Source organism: Bos mutus, chromosome 1 (assembly GCF_027580195.1).
Source record: "Bos mutus isolate GX-2022 chromosome 1, NWIPB_WYAK_1.1, whole genome shotgun sequence".
In the NCBI taxonomy this organism is placed as follows: domain Eukaryota; kingdom Metazoa; phylum Chordata; class Mammalia; order Artiodactyla; family Bovidae; genus Bos; species Bos mutus.
In genome coordinates this window covers 9002967-9029405 of record NC_091617.1, presented here as the reverse complement: position 1 = coordinate 9029405, position 26439 = coordinate 9002967, and the positions used below count along the sequence as shown (strand labels likewise).

The following is a 26439-nucleotide window of genomic DNA, read 5'->3' as shown; positions in this document are numbered from 1 at the left end:
TCGGAGCCCGGCGAGTCAGCTGATCCGGCCCACCCCGCTCGGCACCCGAGAGAGACCCCTAGCGGAGCCGCCGGGGAGCTGCGCCCGCTCGGCCGGGAGGGGCCCGCGCCCCACAAGGCGCCCACAGGTGCGGCTCCCCCGGCTCCCCGGTGCGCGCCTTCCCCGGCCGCCGACTGCCCGGGCCCCGGAGCAGTAGGAGGGAGAAAGCTGGGGTCGGAAGAGGGATAGTGCAAGGGCAGGGAAAGGGGAGTCCTAGAACGTCTGGGTTCCAGAAAAGTCGAGGGCGCTCTCCGCTCCTAGCCGCCAGCTTGACTCATCGGACTCCGCAGGCCTCTCGGGGGTGTAGTATAAAGGACTGCTGCTGGGTGCGTTTTAATCCGCATCGATTTTTTTTTTTTTCCCCTCTCTGTCTCGGTTTGGAGAGGTCGGGGAGGCGTTTCTGGAAGAGAACGAAACAAGCTTAAAGGAAATAGGATTTCTTTGCAATCCTATTGCAAAGAAATCGGAGAGCAAAAGCCTCCCCCCTCCTCTGCCCCGCCCCAGTCAAAAGCAGCCACGAGGAACCTGGAATTTCTATCTTTAGACCAAACCGAAGGAGAAAGGCGCCGGACCTGGAGAAGAAGCGGCGACCTATTTAGTTCTCCTTGAGAGACGATTTTGTTTAAAAAAAAAAAAATTGTTTTGGTTTGAGAAAGGGAAGACCATATGGGAGGTGGTGGTGGTGTTTTTTAATCAGGCAGGGATGTAATATCTGAGATGTGGGTGAAGTGAAAGTTAAGAGGGGAAGGGTCTCGAAAGATGACTCCCGTTCGACCCCAATAGCTCAAAGTCTGTCCTTGTTCTTGCTTGTGCCTGTCCTAAATCACAGAAATGAACCTTCTGGGAAGCCACTTTCTCCTCGATTAAACACAAACCATCCAGTGTCGGGTTAGTGTCCAGTGAACCTAGGATGGTCTGCTGCTGCTGCTGCTAAGTCGCTTCAGTCGTGTCCGACTCTGTGCGACCCCAGAAATGGCAGCCCACCAGGCTCCCCCGTCCCCGGGATTCTCCAGGCAAGAACACTGGAGTGGGTTGCCATTTCCTTCTCCAATGCATGAAAGTGAAAAGTGAAAGTGAAGTCGCTCGGTCGTGTCTGACTCTTCGCAACACAATGGACTGCGGCCCACCAGGCTCCTCCACCCATGGGATTTTCCAGGCAGGAGTACTGGAGGGGGGTGCCATTGCCTTCTCCACTGCCCAAATGTATCCCCTGCTCTTGACCTAAAAGGGCCTCAGTCACCGAGGCAGGGTCCCCAGCCGGCCTGGAGGGAAGGGAAAGAAGCCAGGGAGTCAGAGGTGGGATCTTAGCTCAGCCAGAGGGTGCCTGCTTCCTTCCGGAGGACTCTGTTTCTCTGCCAGCTGCCTTAGACGTAGTCTCCTGTCTTCAGCCCCCTAAGTATCCAATCCAAGCCTGACTCGTGGATTACTTTTTCCCATGAATGACCTTTGAAGGTCCTCCACAAATAATAACAAATAATGTGTTGCCTCGAATTGTTTGTTTACCTCTGTTGTTATTGTTGAGTTTCGCAGACACTTCCACTCTTTGTGCCCCCATGGACTGTAACCCACCAGGCTCCTCTGGCAGTGGGATTTCCCAGGCAAGAATACTGGAGTGGGTTGCCATTTCCTTCTCCAGGGGATCTTCCCAACCCAGGGATTGAACCCGTGAATTATTTACCACTGAGCCACCAGGGAAGTCCATTTGTTGACAAGCTTTATGTCATTTCCTTTCCATGGAAGCTCATGAGGCCCTTACTGTTATTCTTCTCATTTATAAATTAGGACTCTGAAGACCTCCTCCCAAATCTGACAGCAAGTAAGTGACAAGTAGTTGGGACTACAGGGGAAAAAAAGCCCCAGTCACAGCAAAAACCCAGTTTCTTCCAGACATGTTGACCCACCACTACAGTTCTGTCTATCCTAGGTTTATAGGAGCAACTGAGGGCAGTTCAGTTCAGTTCAGTCGCATGAATTGCAGCACGCCAGGCCTCCCTGTCCATCACCAACTCCGGAGTTCACTCAGACTCACATCCATCCATCAAGTCATCTGCATGCAGATAGGAGTATGACTTAAAGATGGGGATGGAGCCGGGCCAGCTACACAATTTACAGGGTCCAGCACAAAACTAAACAGTGGGACCCTTTGTTCCCAAATTAAGAATTTTAAGATGGTAACAGCAGAACGTTAACCACACATGGTGCCCTGAGCACGGGACCAAGTGTGACCCAACAGGCTGCATGTCCCTGGAGCTAGTCCTGGCAGGGAGGAAGCATTTTTTTAAGAGTTAAGGGACTTTTATTGGGCACAAAACTCAAACATACAGAGGTGAGGTTATAATCTCTGAAAATACAAGTTCTTTGGTGTGGCATATGCCCTTCCCACTGTTGAGACCCACCTCACTCACCCATCCCTGAAAAAGACCTTCCCCAAGGAAAGATGATTAGCTGCTGACTGAGTCGGAATGATGGTCATTCTTCACTCTTTTTCCTGCTTCATCACCACTCAGAGATTCTGTTGGTTTTGCTTTTCAGCCAGTGTCTCTGTTCTGCTGTTAATGCCATTTCCTGCCCCGAGGTTATCTTCAGGATCCTCTGAGGAGTAAATACCAGAACTTCTCTAGTTAGAACTGTAAACCCTGGGAAAGGGACTACCGACCCATTGGCTTCGATCTCCACATTTCCAGGCCAGACCCAAAGGCCCCAGCTTAGGAGACATTCACTAGGTCTTCAGACAATGCATTGTCTTTGGACTGCTCTGGTTACTCCAGAAGTCTTAACCCCACTTAAAGCCCACATCCTTTTCCTGTAACCTCCCACTCAGATGTCCCTGTTGCAGTTCTGTGACCAAGCCAAGCCAGTCTTTTCCACACCACAGACCTCCACATCAATAAAACCAGCAGTTTTCATGTTACTCCAGGGTCCTGTCTTCAGAAAGTAACACAGCCGCTCCCTTCAACAGCTGTGCAAATGGCACAGTGGCACCTGTTTCCGGTTCCTTCCACACTCCTCTGAGTGTGGTGTGTCTCGTGTCTTTTCACAGTGCTCCAAGGCTGCTGCGGTCACTGCAGTGTGAAGGAGTCCGTTGCCCACCTCCGTCTGCAGGTGAGTGTTGAATTGGATTGGGTGGCCTCACGTTGGTCACATTTGCTACCACACCTCCCGTCTGCTTCATGTATAGTGCTGCTGAGCCGCATCTCTATCACCTTATTTTAGGGTGTTATCTGTGCCCTGCCAATATCACCAAAAACAATCTTTTTTTTTTCTAACTGGGGTATGTGCGTGTGTTAGTTGCTCAGTCATGTCCGACTCTTTGCAACTCCGTAGACGATCACTTGCCAGGATCCTCTGTCTATGGAATTCTCCAGGCAGGAATACTGGAGTGGATTTTCCCAACCCAGGAATTGAAGCTGGGTCTCCTGTATTGCCGGCAGAGTCTTTACCGTCTGAGCCACCAAGGAAGCCCTTACTGGGGTATAGTTGATTTGTAATATAAGTTTCAGGTGTGCAGTGTAATATTCACAGTTTGTAAAGGTTATACTCCATTTATAGTCGTTGTAAAATATTGGCCGTATTCCTTGTGTTGTATAGAATATCCCTGTAGCTTATACATAGTAGTTTGGACCTCTTAATCCCCTACCCCGGTCTTGCCCTTCCTTTCTTCCCTCTCCCTGCTTGGTAACCACTAGTTTGTTCTCTTTAGCTGCGAATCTGTTTCTTTTTTGTCACATTCACTAATTTGTTTTATTTTTTCCATTCCACATATGAGTGATCTCATACAGTATTTGTCTTTCTCTGTCTGACTTATTTCACTTACATAATACCCTCCAAGTTCATTCATGTTGTTGCAAATGGCAAAATTTCCTTCTTTTCTGTGGCTGAGTAGTATTCCACTGTGTGTGTGTTTGTGTGTGTGTGTACCACATCATCCGTTCACATGTTGGTGGACACTTAGGTGGCTTCCATTATCTTGTCTGTTGTAAATAATGCTTCTGTGAACATCGGGGTGTGTGTGTCTTTTTGAATTAGTGTTTTCCCTTTTTGGATATATACTCAAGTGTGGGGTTGCTGGGTCCTATGGTACTTCTGTTTTTAGTTTTTGAGAAACCTCCTTCTGTTTACCACAGCGGCTGCACCAGTTTAGACTCCCGCCAACAGTGTACCGGGCGCCCTTTTCTCCGTATCCTTACCAACACTTGGTATTTGTGTTCTTTTAGATTTGTATGCTTCTTTCTTGCTTTAGCTATTCTAAAAGGCATGAGGCAATATCTCATTGTGGTTTTAAATTGCATTTCTCTAATGACTAATAATGTCTAGCATCTTTTCTTGTGAGTTTTAGCCATCTGCATGTCTTCTTTGGAAAAATGTCTCTTCGGGTCTTCTGCTCATGTTTTAATCAGATTTTTTTTTATACTGAGTGGTATGAACCGTTTATACATTTTAAATATTAAACCCTTATCAGTCATATCATTTGCAAATACTTTCTTCCATTCTGTGGGCTGTCTTTTTGTTTTGTCAATGAGTTCCTTTGCTGTGCAAAAGCTTTTAAGTTTAATTAGATCCCATTTGTTCATTTCTGCTTTTATTTCCTTTGCTTTAGGAGACAGAGCCAAAAAAATATATGGCTACAATTTATGTCAAAGAGTGCTTTGCCTATGTTTTCTTCTAGGAGTTTTATGATTTCCTTCAAAACCAATTATAGTCTGAGCCAGAAGGTGGGGGCTGTATTAGTTGGCTAGGGTTACCATAACAAAGTATCACAGTCTGGGCAGCGTCAACAGCAGCAGTTTGTTTTCTCACAGTTCTGGAAGCTAGAAGTCCATGATAAAGGTGCTCATAAGGTAGATTTCCTCTGGGGCCTCTCTCCGCTTGTCTTCACGTGGTCTTCTCTGTGTGTCTGTGTGCTGATTCTCTCTTCTAAAGACACAGGTTGTATTAGATTAGAGGCCACCCTGAAGACCTCATTTTAACTTAATTACCTCTTTAAAGACCCTATCTCTGGAGCTTCCCTGGTGGTCCAGTGGTCAAGACTCCGAACTGCCAGTGCAGAGGACTAGGGATCCATCACTTTGTTGGGGAGCTAAGATCCCGCATGCTACACAGCATGGCCAAAAGATTTTTTAAAAAAGGCCCTGCCTCCAATTGTAGTCATATTTTTTTTTTTTAGCATGAAAACTCTTTTTTTTTTTCTTTTTTTTTTAATTTTACTTTACATAATTGTATTAGTTTTGCCAAATATCAAAATGAATCCACCACAGGTATACATGTGTTCCCCATCCTGAACCCTCCTCCCTCCTCCCTCCCCATACCATCCCTCTGGGTCGTCCCAGTGCACCAGCCCCAAGCATCCAGTATCGTGCATTGAACCTGGACTGGCATCTCGTTTCATACATGATATTTTACATGTTTCAGTGCCATTCTCCCAAATCTTCCCACCCTCTCCCTCTCCCTCTCCCACAGAGTCCATAAGACTGTTCTATACGTCAGTGTCTCTTTTGCTGTCTCGTATACAGGGTTATCGTTACCATCTTTCTAAATTCCATATATATGCGTTAGTATACTGTATTGTGTTTTTCCTTCTGGCTTACTTCACTCTGTATAATAGGCTCCAGTTTCATCCACCTCATTAGAACTGATTCAAATGTATTCTTTTTAATGGCTGAGTAATACTCCATTGTGTATATGTGCCACAGCTTTCTTATCCATTCATCTGCTGATGGACATCTAGGTTGCTTCCATGTCCTGGCTATTATAAACAGTGCTGCGATGAACATTGGGGTACACGTGTCTCTTTCCCTTCTGGTTTCCTCAGTGTGTATGCCCAGCAGTGGGATTGCTGGATCATAAGGCAGTTCTATTTCCAGTTTTTTAAGGTTGAGTTACTAGAGGTTAAGACTTCAGCATAGGAATTTGGAGCAGGGGGATGGAGATGCAATTCATTCTAGAACAGGTGCTTATTTAGAACAGCTAAGACTTGCTCTATAATCCTGCCACTGTTCTTTGACATTTAGTACCAGTGATCAGTGGTTCATCTGCCCTTTTCAGTTGGAAGATCATTCAGCTCAATAGAAAGAAATTGAGGAATTCTACTTTCCTTCCATCGTTCCTTGACGTTGCATCATGATCCCAGCAGCTAACTTATCCAAGCAACCGGCTTAACCAAGATCATCTGGTTCTGCAAGTAAAGAAAATGTTCTTTTACGTTTCTTCTTTGATCATTTTTAGCAAAGCTTAAGCTTATATTGACATTTAAAATCTGTATTAGTTTGTTAGAGCTGCCGTAACAAAATACCACAGACTGGATGGCTTAAGTAACATAAATTTGTTTTCTCGGTTCCAGGAGGCACAAGTCCAAGTCGGGGTGCTCGCAGGGCTGGAGGCCTCTGAGGCCTCTGTCCTTAGCTTACTGCTGGCCATGCTTGCTGTGTCCCCACTGGGCCTTTCTTCTGTGAATGCACACCCTTGGCTTCTCTTTCTACACATCCTAATCTCCTCATCTTCTACGGACCCTGCTCAGGTTGGATTAGGGTCGACTCTGATGACCTGCTTTTAACTGAAGCACCCCTTTGAAACCCCCTATCCCTCATGAAGTCACATTCTGAGGTCCCGGTAACTAGGCTGCAGCATATGAATTTTGGGGGAACATGCTTCAGTCCATGTCAGAATCCCTAAAACTATCCTCACATTTAAGCTACTCTGCTATTTATTCTTGAGGGTAGATTCTTGCCACCTTTTATTCACATCCTTTTGAAACCAGCATGCCTCCTAGGTAACCAGAGTGGTTTCTTTGGCTGCCTTTCAGTTGAATATTTAGATGTCTTGGTTACTTCAAATTTCTAATAGTGTTGTAAATTATGGTACCTTCTGTAGAGGTGCTGGCAGGCTGAGTATTAGCTGTTATGACAGATACTGTGATGTATTTGAGAGTTTCACATGCTTCTCAACCCATCTTCCTTTCTAAAAATTCATGCTGATTCCTCTTTGTGGCCCAGAAGTCAATCTTGAGTTGCATGTTTCTCTCATCTCTTTTTACCTTCTCTAAGACAGAGGGCTGGAGAAGGCAATGGCAACCCATTCCAGTACTCTTGCCTAGAGAATCCCATGGATAGAGGAGCCTGGTGGGCTGCTGTCCATAGGGTCACAGAGTCGGGCATGACTGAAGCGACTTAGTATGCATGCATGCATTGGAGAAGGAAATGGCAACCCACTCCAGTATTCTTGCCTGGAGAATCCCAGGGACAGAGGAGCCTGATGGGTTGCTGTCTATGGGGTCGCACAGAGTCGGACACAACTGAAGTGACTTAGCAGCAGCAGCAGCAGCAAGACAGAGGGCATTATATATTTCTTCATCTCCACTACAGCCTTCAGTATCTACAGAAGTCGAAACTGTACATAGCATTCAAGGTTTTCATAACAAAATTCTTTCTCTCAAGAATGGGTGCAGTTTTTCACATCGTAGGATTTTTTTTTCTTTCTTGTTAATGAGCAGCTATAAAGACATTTTAAATGAATAATTAACCCTTAACATGCCTGTATTTAACTGCACATAGCTAACAGATCTTCGTGTATATAGACGTTGCAACATTTTATTTGCCCTATTTCTTACGTTACTTCTTCATTCATGGACCTTAACTTCACTAGTGCATCTAAGAGTTCATATATCTTCAAACAATACAATACTTTACAAATTAGTCCTCTGCAATCACTACACAAAGGTGCTTCAGAGACAGCCTTCAGCTTCAGATAAGAGATAGTTTACAAATAAGCTTAATGTATTTCAGGAGTAATTCTATGTGACAATAATATTAATATTAAATGTTTAACCAGAAACCACTGCTGGCAGCTGGTTTACATGACTTGTTTGAAGAATGATGGTAATTCCAAGACTGCCACAAGGACTCAGTTAAAAGAATATTCCTATATTTTATGGAATAACAAGAGTGGAGAAAAAAATAGGCCATATATGCCAACCCCAGAGGTAAGAAGTGAGAAAAATCGATCCAGTAGCAAGAAGATTTAATGGAGACCATATGGACATTACATGGGTTTGCTTCTTTAGAGGACTTGGGTAATAGGGCACCAACGTGCATTAATCATAAAGGACTCAGACTTTGAGAAAACCTGAATACTTACATTTCACTTTTGGATATAGTTGTGGGACCTACCAGAACCTCCATTTCTGAATATTCATCAGGTGATGTGACAAATGGAAATCACCCAGCACCGTGCATAGTTTGCAATAGAAACCAGTTCTCTTTTCTTGTGAGAACAGGAGTTCACATAGCTGTCACTTGGGTGACCAGGATAATAATATCCTTGGATTAATCTTACATTGATCTTCCCAGGGGCTGTCAGTGATCACAGTGACTTTTAACCTAGAGTAAGTTAGGTGGGTCCCCGAGTAATGTGTTGTTAATAAAAGTTTCAGATTTGTGAGTGATTTACTTTTTTTGACACCAAAATGAGAGCAGACTCAAGGTTACTCTTTTATCAGACTGCTCATTTGTATTCCAATAATGTAGAATTGGGCAATATGCCAAGAATTAGGGGGAACCCTCCACCACTCCCCAGGGCATATGCCAAGTACATGAAAGGCAGGCATCCTCTCTGTGGAGGGCACAGTGCTTGAAAAGCCTGCTTGCTGGAAGTGTTGAGAGGATTGCATGGGGCTGACCACCTCCTGCAGGATGGAGGACCAATCACATCCCATTCATGTGGTCAGGAAGAGTCTCTCCCCTAAGCTGCTGCCAGAAGTCCCAGCTCACACCAGGATTTCCGTGGCCTGGGGCCACAGCCAACACTCAACAGTGAGATGAACATTGAACCTGAGGGCTCTTGGGCTCCAAGGCAACCAGGCCTCTTTATCTCCACACATCATGCCTTTTCATACTGTTCACGGGGTTCCCAAGGCAAGAATACTGAAGTGGTTTGCCATTCCCTTCTCCAGTGGAAGAAAATGGCAAAGCTTTGGAAGTTGGTGATGGTCAGGGAAGCCTGGTGTGCTGCAGTCCATGGAGTCGCAGAGTCGGACACGATTGAGCGACTGAACTGACCTAATGCCTAGGGGTTGTTGCCCATGGTCTCCTTTTTAAAGAGAGAGAAGTTCTTGAGTCTCCCATGAGTGGATTCAGCTTTCAGAATCCTAGTGAAGGCTGTAGCTAGACAAATGTTACCTATACCTAAAATGATTGGGAAGATTCCAGGCAGATAAACCTTGAGTATTCCTGAACGCATTTTGTAAATAAACTATATCCTGAATGACAGAACAAATGCACAAACCAACAACCAAATAAATAAAAGCTTCACAGTTATTTGGTATACAACTTTTGCCCCTAAGTAACTACCCCAACTTTGCTATAATCTAATTTGGCTGTATCCCTCAATTAATATTTTCTGTTTCATGTGTAACTTATTCCAAAGTAAATGTAACACTAGGCTCAAGAAGGAAAGGATATATATACACACATACATGTATACGTAATTATAATTATGGCTGATTTGAGTTGTTGTACAGCAGAAACCAGCACAATATTGTAAAGCAATTATCTTCCAATTAAAACATAAAAAAATAAATATAACTCTTAGGAATGAAAGTGTGTAGTATTGGTGTGCTTAGTTGCTTCAGTTGTGTCTGACTCTCAATGACATGGACTGTAGCCAGCCAGTATCCTCTGTCCATGGGATTCACCAGGCAATTGGATCAATCAAAAGTTTTTACACTTCCACTGTGGGCAGAGTGAAAAACTAATACATTCACTTCCCTTAAAGAGCTTATGTTTATGTGAGAAAAGTATCTGCAGGAATAAAAGCCATACTGAATGGTGATTATACTTAACAGTACTGTAGTGTGTATTTGAAAGTTGCTATCAGAGTAGATCTTAAAAAATTCTCATCACAAGAGAAAAAAAATGTGTAACTGTGGTGGTGAAGGATATTGACTAAACTTACTGTGATGACGGGGCTTCCGTGGTGGTTCAGTCAGCAGAGAGTCTGCCTGTAATGAAGGAGATGCAGGTTCGATCCCTGGGTTGGGAAGATCCCCTGGATGAGGGCATGGCAGCCCACTCCAGTAGTCTTGCCTGGAGAATCCCCGTGGACAGAGGAGCCTGGCTCGCAAAGAGGTGGACATGACTGAAGGGACTGAGCGCACACACGTTGTGGTGAGCATTTCACAATATATCCATGTATCAAATCATTCCTGTATAGTTAAAACCAATACAATGCAATGTGTCAATTATCTCAATTAAAACATTTGTAAAAAGGAAGAGTGAAAGTGTGCATCAGCAAGTACAGTTTGCAAATGTATCTGTGAACTCATCAGAGGAAAATTAGAATTGTAGACCTGTTTCATTGGAAAGGGTTAATCAGAGACATGACGAAGAGGTGTTCAAAGAGGAAAATGTTTTAAGGAAAGGTTATATGAATACATCAAGAGTGTTCTTGGTGGAACTGATAAGTGGGAGTTAGCGGTGGGGGAGACGTGTTAATATTTCAGGAGCTGAGGAACCTTGGTCAGATGAACTGGGGTTGGGGGTGGGCTGTTCCTCACTACAGGTTTTCGAATCATCTGACATATTCTAACATTTCTAAAGCAGGGTCTTTCAGTAGAGAAGTTGTAGGGAAATTTGGAGGATGACAAAGTTGGGATTGGGAAAAACAGAAGGGAATTCCACAGATTCCAGGTATGACTGGAAAAAGTTTGTGAAGACATCATGGGAAGGCACTTTATGACTGCTAAAGCGTCGAGATTGCTGTTGACCAAGCTGGGGACTTTAGACACAGGATCTCACAGAATACTTACTTGTCTGTGGTGTTGGGTGACCCTCCATGTCACAAATGAGGAGGTGAGAGAGGTTAAATCAACCGAAAAAGGATGGCGGAGGGAAGATTTGTACCTGCTTTGTCTTACCGGCACATCATTGATTATGATTTTTTTAATGAGGGGAATAATAAATTCAATTTTTAGTTTTTATTTAGGGGTCAGAAGTACATACAAGAGGAAGTACCTTAAGTGTGACAGAGAAAAACAAGGAAAGGCAAGTGAGAGATGAACATTGAAGATGTGACTGTGATTAATAGATAATTTACCCCCAGCCGGTGAGCTGTTGACAATTCAGATGAGGTGTTTTGTTTTTTTAAAGAAGATGTGCTTTCATGTTTACTTATAAGAACCAACTAGTCACTTGGAAATTTCCTATTTGTGAGATGAACCTTAGATACCCCTGTAAATACAGTGTGAGAAAGAAGTGAGCTGTATTTCTATCTCGAGATTATTTTCCAATAAAGGAATGCATTGGAATTATCCTTTTTGGAAGAATGAAGAGTAGGGACTTCTCTGGTGGTACAGTCGTTAAGAATCCGCCTGTCAAAGCTGGGAACATGGGTTCGATTCCTCAGTCGGGGAAGGTTCCACGTACCATGGTGCAACCAAACCGGCGAGCCTCAACTATCGAAGCCCGCTGGGTCTGCAGCCCATGCTCCGCAAAAAGAGAAGCCACGGCAGTGAGAAGCCCATGAGAGTAGGGCCTACTCATCATAACCAGAGAAAGCTTGCTCACAGCCTTGAAGACCCAGGGCAGCAAGCAATAAATAAATTAAAATTTTGAAAAGTGAAGAATTTTGAATTTTTGAAGGAAAAAATGGCATCATCTAGCACGGTTTCCAAACTGTGTACTGTGGAACCCTAGTATAGCAGTGTATTACCATTTGTTTGTTCATACAGGAAAAGAGTCTGTAATCAAATAAGTTTGAGAAATAAGCGGTTAAATAAAATGAAACAAATACCCTTTTCTTTAGAATGCCTACAACCCTTTACGATGCTGCCGTGCACTTTGAATTTTAAAGAGGGTAGCTTCTGAATGTTGTTTGTCCCTCTCCCCTGTTTTTGTGTTGTTTGCCGCATCGACTCCTGGTACCAGTGTTGCCTGCTGCAAGCTTTAGGGAACTCTGCTTCAAAGGCATTTAATAGACTCTTGGATTATTTATTTATTTATTTACACCTTTGCAGAAATGAAGGTTTATAGTGTACATTTTTGCCAAAGCAGATGGGTTCTTTCCACTGAAAGGTGTTTCCACGCATGACCTTGAAGATAAATGAATAAAGGAAAAAGAGTAAAAATATTAGGTTGACAGACATTTTAAAGTAGGGCATAACAGATGCCATAAAAAGCATTCTGAAAGTTTAAAGTAGGAGTTAAAATGTGTATTATATGGAAGATACCAGATTAGAGTCTTTGAATATTTATAGGCCAAACATGCAAGTATTTGACCAGCTCCTTCCCAGTTTGGGGGAGAAATGGGACAGAATCCAATTCACAGTTGAGACTGACTCCCTCTAAGTTTTCTTTTGTGAAAAGCAGGAAGTGTTGCTAAGTTTACAAAGGTAAGCCTCAGGATAAGGCTTGAGTTTCCTGTCCTGCCTTTAATGTTTTGAGATGGGGCCCTTAAGAAGCAGCCAGGACCTGATGTTGATACCTGAAGAGTTCCAGGAAGGAGACTTGAAGGAGACAACTATTGGATTAATTTTAAGATGCTTTTGCTGAAAATTTTCATAAAGAATACATAGAAAGGAGACTTGACGGTGGCTCAGTGGTAAAGAATCCACCTGCAATGCAGGAGACACAGGAGACCCAGGTTTGATCCTTGGGTAGGGAAGATCCCTTGGAGGAGGAAATTGCAACCCACTCCAGTGTTCTTGCCTGGAGAATCCCAGGGACAGGGGAGCCTGGTGGGCCACTGTCTCTGGGGTCACACAGAGTTGAACACGACTGAAGTGACTTAGCAGCAGCAGCAGCCAGTATTCTTGCCTGGAGAATCCCATGGACAGAGAAGCCTGGCTGGGCTATAGTCCGTAGGGTTGCAAAAGAGTTGGACACAGCTGAGTGACTGAGCACGCATGGATACATAGAAAGCAAAGGCATAAGGAGAGAGAGGACTCTTTGGGTCAAAAAAATAAATCTGAACTTCTGCAGTTTTTCTCTGTTAGTCCTTATTGAAAAATTCATTTACCACTAATGGTGTCAAGGGGCCCTGTCAACCTTCATTATTGTACCAAAAAGAAAAATAAGGAAAAGGCTTAGGGAGCCCTGTCAAGAAAGGAATGTTGTCATTTCTGTTTTCCAACTATCAGTAAAAACAGGTTGTGTTATCTAAACCTCATGGGACCATCCAGATAAGCACCTTGCTCTGGTGAGTTTGTGAAGGCTGGTAAGAGATACTGATGGAATAGAAAGGGGAACCAGGCAGGCCTGCTTCCTTTCTCAGAGGAAGAGTAAAATGAGATGGAAATAAACAGGGACAATGGTGAAAACACCAATCTTGGTTTCAGATAATTCTAGAGCCCAAACAGCTACCCTGGATTAAATCTTGGAGAGTATAAAATTCGCTACTAATTTTGGGCCTACATACCAAAAGAGGTCCTAGATTTGCTTAAAATCAGTTATACCATTTCAATCTCAACCGCTTGGAAGCTACTGGGAATTTAACAAAATCAGATTCAATGCACATTGCTTGGTACTTTTCCACCAAAATCTCTAAACAGCCCCCAAAGCCATATGCAGGCCATACGTAGCAGAAGGGAGACCAAGATGTTAGAATTGGAGCTGGAGTAACTCAAGTCTTTACGGCTGTCTTATTAGTCTCAATTCAACGCCTAGGAAACGTCCACGAGAGGTGTTTTGCAATCAAGATGAAGAAGCTCGGGGAACTTCCCTGGTGTCAGTCAGTCAGTTCAGTCGCTCAGTCGTGTCCAACTCTTTGCGACCCCATGGACCGCAGCACGCCAGGCCTCCCTGTCCATCACCAACTCCCGGAGTTTACTCAAACTCGTGTCCATTGCATCGGTGATGCCATCCAACCATCTCATCCTCTGTCATCCCCTTCTCCTCCTGCCTTCAATCTTTCCCAGCATCAGGGTTTTTTCCAATGAGTTGGTTCTTCACATTGGGTGGCCAAAGTATTGGAGTTTCAGCTTCAACATCAGTCCTTCCAATGAGTATTCAGGACTGATTTCCTTTAGGATTGACTGGTTCCAGTGGTTAAAAATCTGCCTTGCAATGCAGGGGAAGAGCTTTTGACCCCTGGTCTGGGAACTAAGATCCCACTGAGGAGCAACTAAGCCCGTGAGCTACAACTACTGAGCCCACGTGCCCTGGAGACTGTGGGCCATAACGAAAGATCCCACAGGCTGTAACGAGGATTCTGCGTGCTGCCACTTAGACCCGAACTAAGACCTGCAGGCAAATAAATAAGTAAATATTAAAAAAAAAAAAGATGCTCAGGCAGGCACAGTGGTGTGCATTCACTCACAGGCTGACTTCTTTTGGGAATTAGTCTTCAGTGATAATTATTCCGTGTATGACTGAGTCTCCAGGTACCGCAGCATAGCCAGCTCTTTTTTCAGTCCCTTGGGAGTCAGACACATTTCCGGGTATAAGTAGCAGTTTCATCCTGGAGCTCCCTCACCTTTCACACCATTCAAAGAAAAGACGTTGGATGGCTGGCCCTTAGGAACTTTTTCTCTCATTCCTAGACACCTCTGGTAGAAAATAATTTGATTTAACATGATTTTCCTTCCATGTGAACATGCCAGGGTGCCGCCTCCCTATCTCATAATACCCTGTAGCTGTCTTTCATCTCCACTCTCTTCCAGTGTCTATGAGTTGAAGAAGGACCTAGGGTTACAGTGTTTAGAACAGAAAGGTTATAGCGCTCATCTGTGCCAAGCCTTTATTTATTTTGATGTGGAACTTTTGGAACTTTCTGGAACTTTTTTTCCAAATATGCCATTGGTTGAATCCATGGGTATAAGAAGGGTTGATTATATAAGCAACAAATAAAAATAGCCTATTTCTGCTGCTATGTAATAGAATATGCATTGTGAATATTGCGATAAAGCTAATGAAGCTCTATGCTATCACGTACCCTAGCTTTTCATGTAGCTGGTATTTTACAACTCTTTATTGTTTGTGAAATCGTGACACATGTTAAGATTCTCTTACGAACAGCAGAATATCAGAGAGTGCAGAATTAGTTTATGGACCCTCCCTCCTCAAACTGGAGCTCCGCACACAGGCAGATTTATAAAGTAATAAAGGCAGTGAAAACCCCTGAGCCTGTTCCAAGTTGGAATTAACATTCCAAAGAATTCCACACCATAATAGGTTACATGATTGAGAAGCCTTGGTGACGTTAGCGTGCCCACACACTCATGCCTGACCTTAAACTTCTGGCGCCCCATGCATTTTATTTGGATGAAAAGTATGCATGGAAGCAGTTTTCTGTATTCCTTCTATAAACCACATGCTGAGATATTGACCTCCTCCTGGCTTTTAGGTGATGCAGATTGTTTTTTTTTTTTTAAATACTGAGATAATTTTAAAATCTCACTTCATGTACAATATTTGCAGTCATCCCCACATTTGATATACTTGCCTTGGGCCGCTTTATGTAAGTTTGTGAAGACAAGGCTACTAAATACCAATCAGTTATAAGGTTTTTATTAAGATTGTCCAACCAGGCATGACTATATCTAATTATGTTCTTATCTAACTCAATATAGCTTGTCCATAAAAGTGTCATGAGAGTCTTAGTCGTATGTTCTGTTAAAGTCCAAAACCGCCAGGCCAGCCATGCTTATCCAATAGAAGTGAGTCTGGCATGCATTTCCTGATGAATCTGTGCCAACTTTGGCTTCCAGAGATTCCTGCTTCTTTTTCTACCTGTTCTCATGTCAGTCTTTTAATAATCAGGTCTACATGTTTGCTGTCACTTGTGTGGAAGTGATCTTATTTTCTGAAAGCTGAAGTTCCTGACTTTAGAGGAGAAAAGAGGATGAAAAAGTGAACAACCACTTGCCATATAGGTGGTAACAAAGCTGGAGTTAATTGATTTGAACCTGAACTTAGTATTCTAGAATATTGCAAGCAAGAAGGAGCTTGCATTTCACAGAGGAGCAAATGACGGGAAATTGGCCAGTCTGCTTTCAAAATTGCCAATTGGGGGAGGTGGGGAATGCATCTAAAGATGCACCAAGGAAAAGGGGGGAAAGGTGTAATATAGAAAAAGAAGCAGCAGAAAAAGAAGCGTCCTCACATATCCTCACACAAAAAAATAGCAAGGATGACGATTAGGGAATAAAACACGAGTGATGCCTCTGATTTCCGTGCCAATGCTCATTGTATGGGCTTCCCCGGTGGCTCAGAGGTTAAAGCGTCTGCCTCCAATGCGGGAGACCCGGGTTGGATCCCTGGGTCGGGAAGATCCCCTGGAGAAGGAAATGGTAACCCACTCCAATATTCCTGCCTGGAGAATCCCATGGATGCAGAAGCTCAATCTATAGGATATAAGCAATTGGATATCTTAACACAGAAGGTAAATACGGCTTTAGAGTAAATTTGGCACCGAGTGTTGGTAGAATAGGGCTGACAGTGAGAACTGAGAACAAAAACGTGAGTCTTTTTCAAAAGAAATTGACCTGGGCACGTGCAAGTGCTTGCTCAGGTAGAACAAGGATTTAAAAGCTCCCTCTTCAAGCAGCCTGCCCGAGTGGTCCCAGACCCGGAAAAACTCTGTCACTGTTCAAGCCATTAGGGCAGGCTTTTAAACAGGAGTTTTACAGCGCTGTTCCACGCTGGTACATCAGATCATGTTGTCTTTATCAGACAGTCCATTCTCTCCTTCTTTATTCCGTCCCTTGTGCTACATTTATGCGTTTCTGTCTGCCATGCTAGACTTTGAGGACACAAACTGGCAAACAGAGCACAGATCATGTATATCACACACGTACCTTAAACCTCGTTCTTTCAGTTCGCACATAGTGATAACATGGCAATTAGCTAAGCTCTGTCCCATATCGTTCTCTATAAAATGAAGTGATAGGACCTGCTTCCTGGGGTTATGGTGAGGCTTAGAGATGACATATGCTAGGTGCTTGGCACATAATGGGCATGAAATACATGTGGGTTTGGAATTGAAACTATGGATGTGGCATGGACAGGAACTCTTATGTGGTTCAGCTGTTTATACACAACAGCAAAAAAAAAAAAGAAAAGGGCTCACAACCTAGTAGCCGGCTTAAACAGGTTGAATATTAATGAGCTCTGACTGGGGCCTTGCAAATAAGCTGGGTAGAAATGAATCTGGAATATCATCAGCAAATGCCTGAAATGAAATGAATCTTATTAACATACTGGGAGGATTGTTACGCGTGGCTTTAGTCTGAGATGCTTTCAGCATTCTCTCTCCCTCTAGTTTTTAAACAGTGATGTGGAGAGCTGACTCACTGGAAGAGACCCTGATACTGGGAAAGATTGAGGGCAGGAGGAGCAGGGGATGACAGAGGATGAGATGGTTGGATGGCATTACCGACTCGATGGACATGGGTCTTGGTGGACTTCGGGAGTTGGTGATGGACAGGGAGGCCTGGCGTGCTGTGGTTCATGGGGTCGCAGAGAGTCAGACACGACTGAGCGACTGAACTGACTGACTGATTAAGGTATAATTCATATGGCATACGGTTCACCTCAGAGCATTAGTGAAGTGTACAATTCAGTGGAAATTAGTATATTTACAGATGTGTGCATCTATCGTCACAGTCAATCCATCATCTCTAAAAGAAACCCCATCGCCTTTAGCTGTCATAACCTACTCTCCCTCACTGCACCCTAAGCTGCTGCTCATCCATTTTCTGTCTCTATGGATTTCCCTGTTCTGGATATTTCCTATGACTGGTATCATGTAATATGTGGTCTTATGTAACAAGCTTCTTGCATTTACCATGTTTTCAAGGTTTATCTATGTAGTAGCATGTATCAGTCCTTTATGGCCAAACAATATTCCTTTATATACATATATATAGGAGAAGGCAATGGCATCCCACTCCAGTACTCTTGCCTGGAAAATGCCATGGACGGAGGAGCCTGGTGGGCTGCAGTCCATGGGGTCGCTAAGAGTCGGACATGACTGAGAGACTTCACTTTCACTTTTCTGCATTGGAGAAGGAAATGGCACCCCACTCCAGTGTTCACACATCACAATTTGTTTATCGCTGTGTTGGTTGGCAGACATTTGGGTTGTCTCCTGTCTTCTGGCCATTATGAATACTGCTGCTATGAATGTTAATGTATATTTTGTGTGTGTTTGAGCATATATTTTTATTTCTCTTAACTGTATACTTAGGAGTAGAGCTGCTGGGTTTCAACCCTCTTTTGATACTCATAATTGGGAACACTGAGTCTGTGATTCTAGCCTAATCTCCCTAAAACACTTTCCTGTGACAATCCTAGATTTTCTGCATTTTATTCACTTAATAATTACTGAGAAATTATTGCAAATCAGGTAATGTCTTAGGCACCAGACAACTTTGGTGGGTTCTTTAGGTTTTAGACTCTTCAAGATCTAGCTGGAGCCTGACAGTTGGGGTATTACATTTTTCTGTACCAAGCATAACTGTAGACCACCTTATGCAGGAAAATAAATATAACTCTTAACCTGCCTCTTTTTTTATGATCCAAATAAACTATCACCTTTTCTTAGCTCCTTTGTACACACTGTCTATAAGTTTTTATAGAAGCTTCTGGTTCACACTGCTTTTTCATATATTTGTATTCATCCATTCACTCACTACAAATTTAGTAAGCACCTACACTCTGTCAATCATTATACCAGACTTCATCAATATAAAGATAAGACACTCACTGCTCTTTGAAGAGAAACCATACATAAATAGGTATTGAGATGTTCCTAACCCATTTTGGCGTCCCTGGGAAAGTCTTCCTGAAAGGTGAAAAGGTGCAACATGGATTTAGAGACAGGCCAGGGTGAGACAGGAAACTTTCCATGAAGAGAGAACAGTGTAAGGAGATACATAAATAAGAAACATGATGGTAAAGTAGTTAAATACTGCTGGATCATAAACTGCGTCTAAGATAAAGAATTTTCAAAGGGACAATATAATTACTTAATATGTAGCCTGCCAGTGGGAATTAATGATTAAAAGAACATGGTTATCCAATAATGTACAACTGCCCACTAAATAGCTCTGTGACATCAGACAAGCCATTAACCTCTCTGTGCCTGCCTCATTTGTCATCAAATGTTAGGTGGGAAACAGAATTTATGAATATCTCCTTTCTAAAGTGACACATAGATTGCTTTTTAAAAGTCCCAAAGAGCATTCTAGTATTGTCCCAACATAGCCAAGGCTTGGACAGATAGAACTGTATGAGATGAAGGAGATAAGTCATAGATAAGATTTTTGATTAAACAGATTGAAGTGAAGAACTCTGAGTAAAGGAAGCAGATGAATTTCAGACCTGGCTTGGTGCCCCAGTAGTGCTGACTGCCTATAGAAGAGAAGTCCCAACTCCTACATTCAAGTCTGCACTTATCCTTCGCAAGCCCCACCTTCCATGATGCATGAAAAGGGCACACCTATTTTCTGACCTCAAATCGTCTCCTGATACTTGCTTTGGAATCTTGGATGTGTCTCTGCAGACTGTGGGTTGTGAGCCTATCCCATTCTATTCATAGTACGCATTGCTTCACAGATCAAGTGTTTGCTCTGTTCTCTTGTAAAATTTGGATATTTCTATGTCTTCAAGATTGTATACGAGACTCTATCAGGGTCTGTATCACATTTTTTTTCTCCAACAATTTTACTGGGGTATAGTTGAGTTATAATATTGTGTTAGTTTCTGGTGCACATTTTATACTTATTTGTATGCTTGCAGTGGTCACTGGTTCCTCTTTTCCTTTTTGAAAGCTATACATAGTTATCTTTGACCTTCATTTGCTGCCTCTAGGTCAAGGCAGTGACACAACAAGCAAATACAAAAGAAAGGGCCTGATACTGCCACCGAAACCCTTTAAGTTGGGCACGTGCCAGGCTCCAGAGCCTTGGCCCTCATACTTTGGTCCATACTGATAAGCAACAGGGGACACCAGGGGTAGCCTTGGTACCCATACATAAATGTCCCCAAACACAGGCTCAGTCACAAATGTACAGAAGCACAGGAAAGGAGGAGAAGAGCTCTTGCCAGTTCTCCCACCCACTTGATATACCTAAGAGATAGTCTTGTTTTGCTTCTTTAATAGTTCTTTTTATGGATGAGTAATATTCCATTCGGAGAAGGCAATGGCACCCCACTCCAGTACTCTTGCCTGGAAAACTCCATGGATGGAGGAGCCTGGTGGGCTGCAGTCCATGGGGTCGCTAAGAGTCAAACACGACTGAGCAACTTCACTTTCACTTTTCACTTTCATGCATTGGAGAAGGAAATGGCAACCCACTCCAGTGTTCTTGCCTGGAGAATCCCAGGGACGGGGGAGCCTGGTGGGCTGCCGTCTATGGGATCGCACAGAGTCGGACACGACTGAAGCGACTTAGCAGCAGCAGCAGCAATATTCTATTATATACATATACCACATCTTCTTTATCCATTCTTCTGTTGATGGACATTTAGGTTGCTTCTGTGTCCTGAGTATTGTAAATAGTGCAACCGTAAACATTTGGGGTGCATGTATCTTTTTGAATTATGGTTTTCTTTGGTTATTTGCCCAGGAGTGGGACTGCTGGGTGAAATGGCAGTTCTGTTTTTAGTTTTTTAATGAACATCCATATTGTTTTGCATAGTGGGTATATCAATTTACATTCCCATCAACAGTGCATGAGGGTTCCCTTTCTCTGCACCCCCTCAAGCATTTATTGTTTTGTAGATTTTTTTTTTTTAATAGATAACTAATGAGAGCATGCTGTATGGTACAGGGAACCCTACCTAATGCACTGTGGTGACCTAAATGGGAAGGAAGTCCAAAAAGGAGGGCATATATGTATATGTATGACTGATGCATTTTGCTGCACGGCAGAAGCTAACACATTGTAAAGGAACTATATTCCAATAAAAATTAATTAAAAATAGTCCGTTTTGTAAAAGAGGAACAATCAATGGCATGCAAAATGAACAGGGAAGAAGGCATGATGAAACCTGCAAGACACTAAATATATGTCAGTTCAGTAACTAAACTCTGTCACTCTAAGATCATATAGTGCTCTAGGATCATATAGTACCGTAAGATCATATAGTGCTCAATGGGAAGGGCCACTGGTAAAGTAAGCCCATTGCCATTAGTGAAGAGAAAATTTACCTTGGTAAAAGGAAAACTTCTACCTGTGCTGGTAAGTCTGCTGCTGACTTAAATGTGGTACAGAAGCTTCTGGAATTACTACCACTTGTGGTAGTAAAAATCTGAGAGTCATTTTATGTTTTTTTTTTCTTTTATAAAATAAAAAGTTGCATTATTTACTGAAATTTGTACTCTGTACAGAACTGAATTCCTAGGATAGGCTGCATTTGGAATTTAAGGTTTTATTATAAGCACCACTTACGCTTTCTATTTTTATCTGCTTTGTAATTTTTTAGTTGTCATTGGTGGGTTGCCAAATCACTGCCATTTTATTCAGTAAAATGTTTACATATTGAAAACATGGTTCGTGCCTGTATTACTAAGACAGCAAGACAACCACCAAGCCGTCGGAATCTCTGTTTTTTCCGGGGGAGTGTGTCAAATTAAATACCAGGAAAAAACGCTCTGGGAGGCTTGCGTACCCATCCCAGCTACTGTGTGTTAGCTGCTAAAGGCCACCGCTGCCCCATTTGCTAGAGAATTTATTATAGGGAAGAACTGATGCCATGTTGGATCTGTTTCTTTTGTTTTAACCTTTGCTTCCTATGGCTTTTCGTTCAGTAAAAGCATACTGTTTATACATAATAGCCTACCTTGGGGAACTCTTCTCTTCTGCCTGAATGTTAAACCAAAATGCCTTTGTTCAGTACCCTGTCCACCTGTGGATGGCTACAGGAAGGAAGAAATTAACACATCCTCTCCCCAAGGCTGGCCATTCCAGGAGATATTTGCAAGAATAATGGCCTTTTTACTATACTTCCTCAACAACCCCTCCCCCCCCCCCACCACATTCTGTAAAAGAACCTGGCATCCAGACCCAGTTAAGATGGGTATTTTGAGACATTAGTCTGCTATCTTCTCAGTCTGCTGGCTGTCCTAATGAAGTTGTGTTTCTTGGCTCAACACCTCTTCTCTTAGATTTATTGGCCTCTTGTGCAGTGAGCAGAGCAATCAGTCTTGGATTTGGTAACAAACTGACCTCACCAGAATGGCCTGGAGGAAAACACCCCTCACCCCCAACCAAGGGCAGCACGCAACCAACTTGATAAGGAAATACGAAAGTCCTCCTCCTTTGTCTCAAGGTAGGACAATGTCAAGGTATGACAATGACTCCTAGAAAAAGACCCTGATGCTGGGAAAGACTGAAGGTGGGAGGAGAAGGGGACAACAGAGGATGAGATGGTTGGATGGCATCACCAACTCAATGGACATGAGTTTGAATAAGCTCTGGGAGTTGGTAATGGACAGGGAGGCCTGGCGTGCTACAGTCCATGGGGTTGCAAACAGTTGGACGTGACTGAGCAACTGAACTGAACCAAAGGACAGTGTCTGTGGTGTCACTCTTTTTTCAAAACTCTCTACGGGATCAAACTAAGACTACAATTCAGCTGAAACCATATCTTTTCTTTGCTTTCCCCCCTGCTATCCTTCACTTCCTTCCAAGTGAAGCTTCCTTCACTTCCTTCCTTACTACTTTCTTCTGAAATGCTTCTACAAAGAATTGGTGACTTATTTATCCTTATCTTGTGCTCAGCCTCCCAGAAACTCAAATGAAGACTGTATGTGAAAATGTTTATCAGTCCCAGGTGAGGATAACTTTTAAAAAATGTTAAAGTGATATAAACCATTTTCAGAAAAAGGACATTTACAAAGTATTATAATAAAAGATATCCATTTAAATATATAAAAAATAAGCATTTATGTTTGGAAATTTTGACATACAGTGACAGAATAATGTGAAAATTGTGTACAATTGTTGATACTCAAGTAATAGAAACATAGAAAGTCAAAGGTTAGACATAGATGACTCCTGTCAAGAACAAATGTGTTTGTCCACGAACCTATTTTTAATGGCCATGACCTTGTCAGCTACATCCTATTTGACATTTACAGAAAGATGTGTGATAATAAGATTGATGAATTTATTAGCATTATGAATCATGCAAAAACAGAATCTTCAACACATTTTATTAAGCATTGACTAAAAACTGTTGGTTGGGGGAGGACGAAGATTAGAAATGTTTTAAATTGGTTTCCCAAAGGGCAAAGAAGTTGAATAATTTCTCTAAATGATTCATAATTTTCTCTAAATGATCAGGGGATGGAAAACACATCTCCCTGCCATATTGTGCCTCTGTGGATATATGGCCAGAGGAGTTTATGTAAAGTCCAGAAGAGCATGATACTGGGGAATGAGCAGAAAGGGAAATGTCATATTGCTGAGTCAAGCACTGAACAAGGAGTTCTGTTTTGATTTTTCAAAAGAAAAGGACTATAGATTTGAGATTGAGGCTCATTCATTGATTGATTCAACCAATATTTAGAGAGCACCTCTTCTGTGCTGGAGTTCTGTGCTTGTTGCTGTGGTTACAGACATGAAAAGGCAGAAATGAGCTCCCAAGCCAAGTTTGCTGTATTGTAATCTTTCCTGGTCTGACTTCCATGCTTTTTGCAAATGATTTCTGGAGTTTAAAGGCTCTGTCTGCATTTGTGTGGTTTTCTAGGGTTTTCAAATGTTTAACCATGTCTAGGCTTTCCCCAATTGCCTGAAGCTCTTCAGTTAATTCTCATTCCAATATTGTCATAGGAAAAAATTAATCTCTCTCCTACTCCCCTTAACTAGCCCAACCCTACAATTATGATAATTTAATGGTGAATAGTGTTCATTAAATATTCTGTATCTTAATTGTTTTTCCCAGAGAAAATGAAAATGCTACTTCTATTTCTGAGAGTCATGTGCTGAGTGCTGGCATCCAAGTTGTAAAACTGTTCAAGATTTTTGGACCCAAGAACTCCCACGTGTGAGAGATCAGACCATCTTGTGTCATGCTTTAGAATTTAGTGTCTCATTTTCTTTAGTCTTTTCTAGCCCTAATTCATCTGTATTTCAGTAATCACAGCGACTAGCTTTTATAGATATATTTTCATTATACCTGATTTGTCACAACTTTGATTTTATTTTAGTAAATTAAGTATCTTTACAGGGTGCATAGTTTTGCAGAGTAGAACAGTTAGGATTCTGAATATGGCATTAGAATGTAACCTTCTAAAGAACAGGAGTTTGTTTTATTGTGCTAAATAGTTTGTTACCTTTTGATGAATATTTTGACTCACTTCAGAGATGAATTAATAGGGATAAATTTCCCAAGTTCTTTAAGTAAAATCATTTATGATGGTTCTTACATCTGTTACTGGAATAATGTTATTTTTTCTCTTAATGATTGTAAGAATTTTGTATCTTAATTTTAGAACAAAAATACGTAAATGAAATTTGGGCTTTGAGAACCAAGTACTTTGAATTTCCATAAATGACTTTCTTTTCATAAACCACACAGTATGAGACCTCGCACACTATTGTGCCTTCATTTAGTGTGCAAACAGAGTCTTTGTAAGTTATCTTTATTGATAGAACCTTGCTAGTGTGTTTGTGCCTATGTCAACTTAATTCTTATAGAATCTCTGAGGATTTATGGGTTATTGGATTTTTAAAATCCATTTGAAGCAAGTGGATTCTCAATAGAAGAGTAGATACCTAGTTAAAAAGAAAAGCAATATTTTACCTGATGTTACAAAGAGCTCTTCATTTTTGACATTCAATCGCTGAGTAAGTTAACTTATGAGGAATAAATAGTATTATTTAGCAATCTTCATTTTACCACATCATTAAAAGGTTATATTCCACAAATAATTCACATAATGAAACAATGGGCATAAGTCATATATGTTAAGGAAGGTTAAAAATTCAAATAGTTATAACCTGATTCAAAGGTCATTTGTTCTAAATCAGTACTTAGATTGTTAATTTCTAAGAAAATAAATTTCTAAGTAAATTGTTAACTTATAATAAAACCTTTATTAATGTTTTACTTTATTCAAGAATATCTTGAAGTAGTAAAGATATGTTTTATAGAAATTCTATATTTGATATTTTCCATTCACGAATTCTACAATACATATATTTCTACTATAATATGTTTACTGATTGATAGCCTATAAATAGCTTAAACTTTTCACATGGTTCATATTCCTGGGGTTGATCTTCAGGTGTACATATCAGAAAACAAAAACAGAGATGGCTGAAATTGAGCAGGTTTTTATCACTCCCAGTGAAGAATACATTATCCTAGTGAGTGCAAAACTGAAATCACAAATTGAAACAGCACCAAAATAAGTGTGCTTATTGTGTATAATTTCTGCACTATTGTAAAAATTTTCTACCAATTTAAGACAAAGATATTGACAATTTGTTAACATGTCTGAGGCCTTATGATAAACAAAAATCTCCAAAAAACCACAACAAAAAAAAATTGTACTAGACAAGTTGAGATAATGAATAAGAAATTAAAGTTGGTCATTTACAATTTAAATAAGACAATAACTTGAATGAAAATGAAGAAGACATACGGCAAGTTCAAAGAAACATAAGAAATTGTCTTGCTTGGTACTCCAGTATTTTAGGAGTGGGAACTGAGACATACTAGGATTAAGTGATTTATCTGACATCATGGTGAGATTGTGGCAGAGTCTGCTCTGGACTCTTCCAGTCCACTTTTTCGTTGCTCACCACTATGACAGGAGGACAGGAGGACACATGCCAGATAATGGTAAGTGCTTAAGAGAAACCAATTGGAAAAATGGCGGACTGTAATCACATATGGGTCACAATAACAGTATTTGGGAGAGGAAACACCATTCTGCAACATCCATCTCAGACTTGGCAAGCTGGAATGACAATCTGCAACATTATTGTTTACCAGTTACCAATCACTGGTATAATGAGACAAATGCTACCAGAGAAACTTAATGAACCAAATTTTAATACAAATCTTTAAATCTTTTACAAAGAAAGGAGGCTGTATTTTCTTCAGCCATAAAATTATTTCCTTCTTCCTTTTGATTTGATGTAACGCAGTCAAATCTGTATGGAAGAATCCAAAGAGGGCCAAACAAGTGCGGCAAATCTTATTTTTGCAAGAGTATGAAGCTAAATAGAACTATATTCTATTGAATGATTTCCTCAACTTCTCCTTAGGTGTGGGTTAAGGGATAGGCAATAGCTGAGTCAAATTTAATTTGTTCAATTTCTCCCCATTCTCTGTATTATTTATGTCATATAGTAAACTAAGCTGTTTTTAATTTGTTTTAATCAGTTTGTTTTGATCTAAACTTTAAGGTAGGGTTTGGGTTTCCTGGTGGCTCAGTGATAGAGAATCTGCATGC

The 26439-nt window shown here is 41.7% G+C and overlaps 1 long non-coding RNA gene across 1 annotated transcript; it reads left to right on the top strand.

Moving 5' to 3' along the window:
- The first annotated feature begins 122 nt into the window (after positions 1–122).
- Positions 123–24539, top strand: LOC138987205 (uncharacterized). The gene is made up of 5 exons (XR_011463625.1): positions 123–365; positions 3080–3141; positions 22138–22301; positions 22754–22805; positions 23919–24539. It is a non-coding gene; the product is annotated as an uncharacterized lncRNA (long non-coding RNA).
- Positions 24540–26439: the final 1900 nt, after the last annotated feature.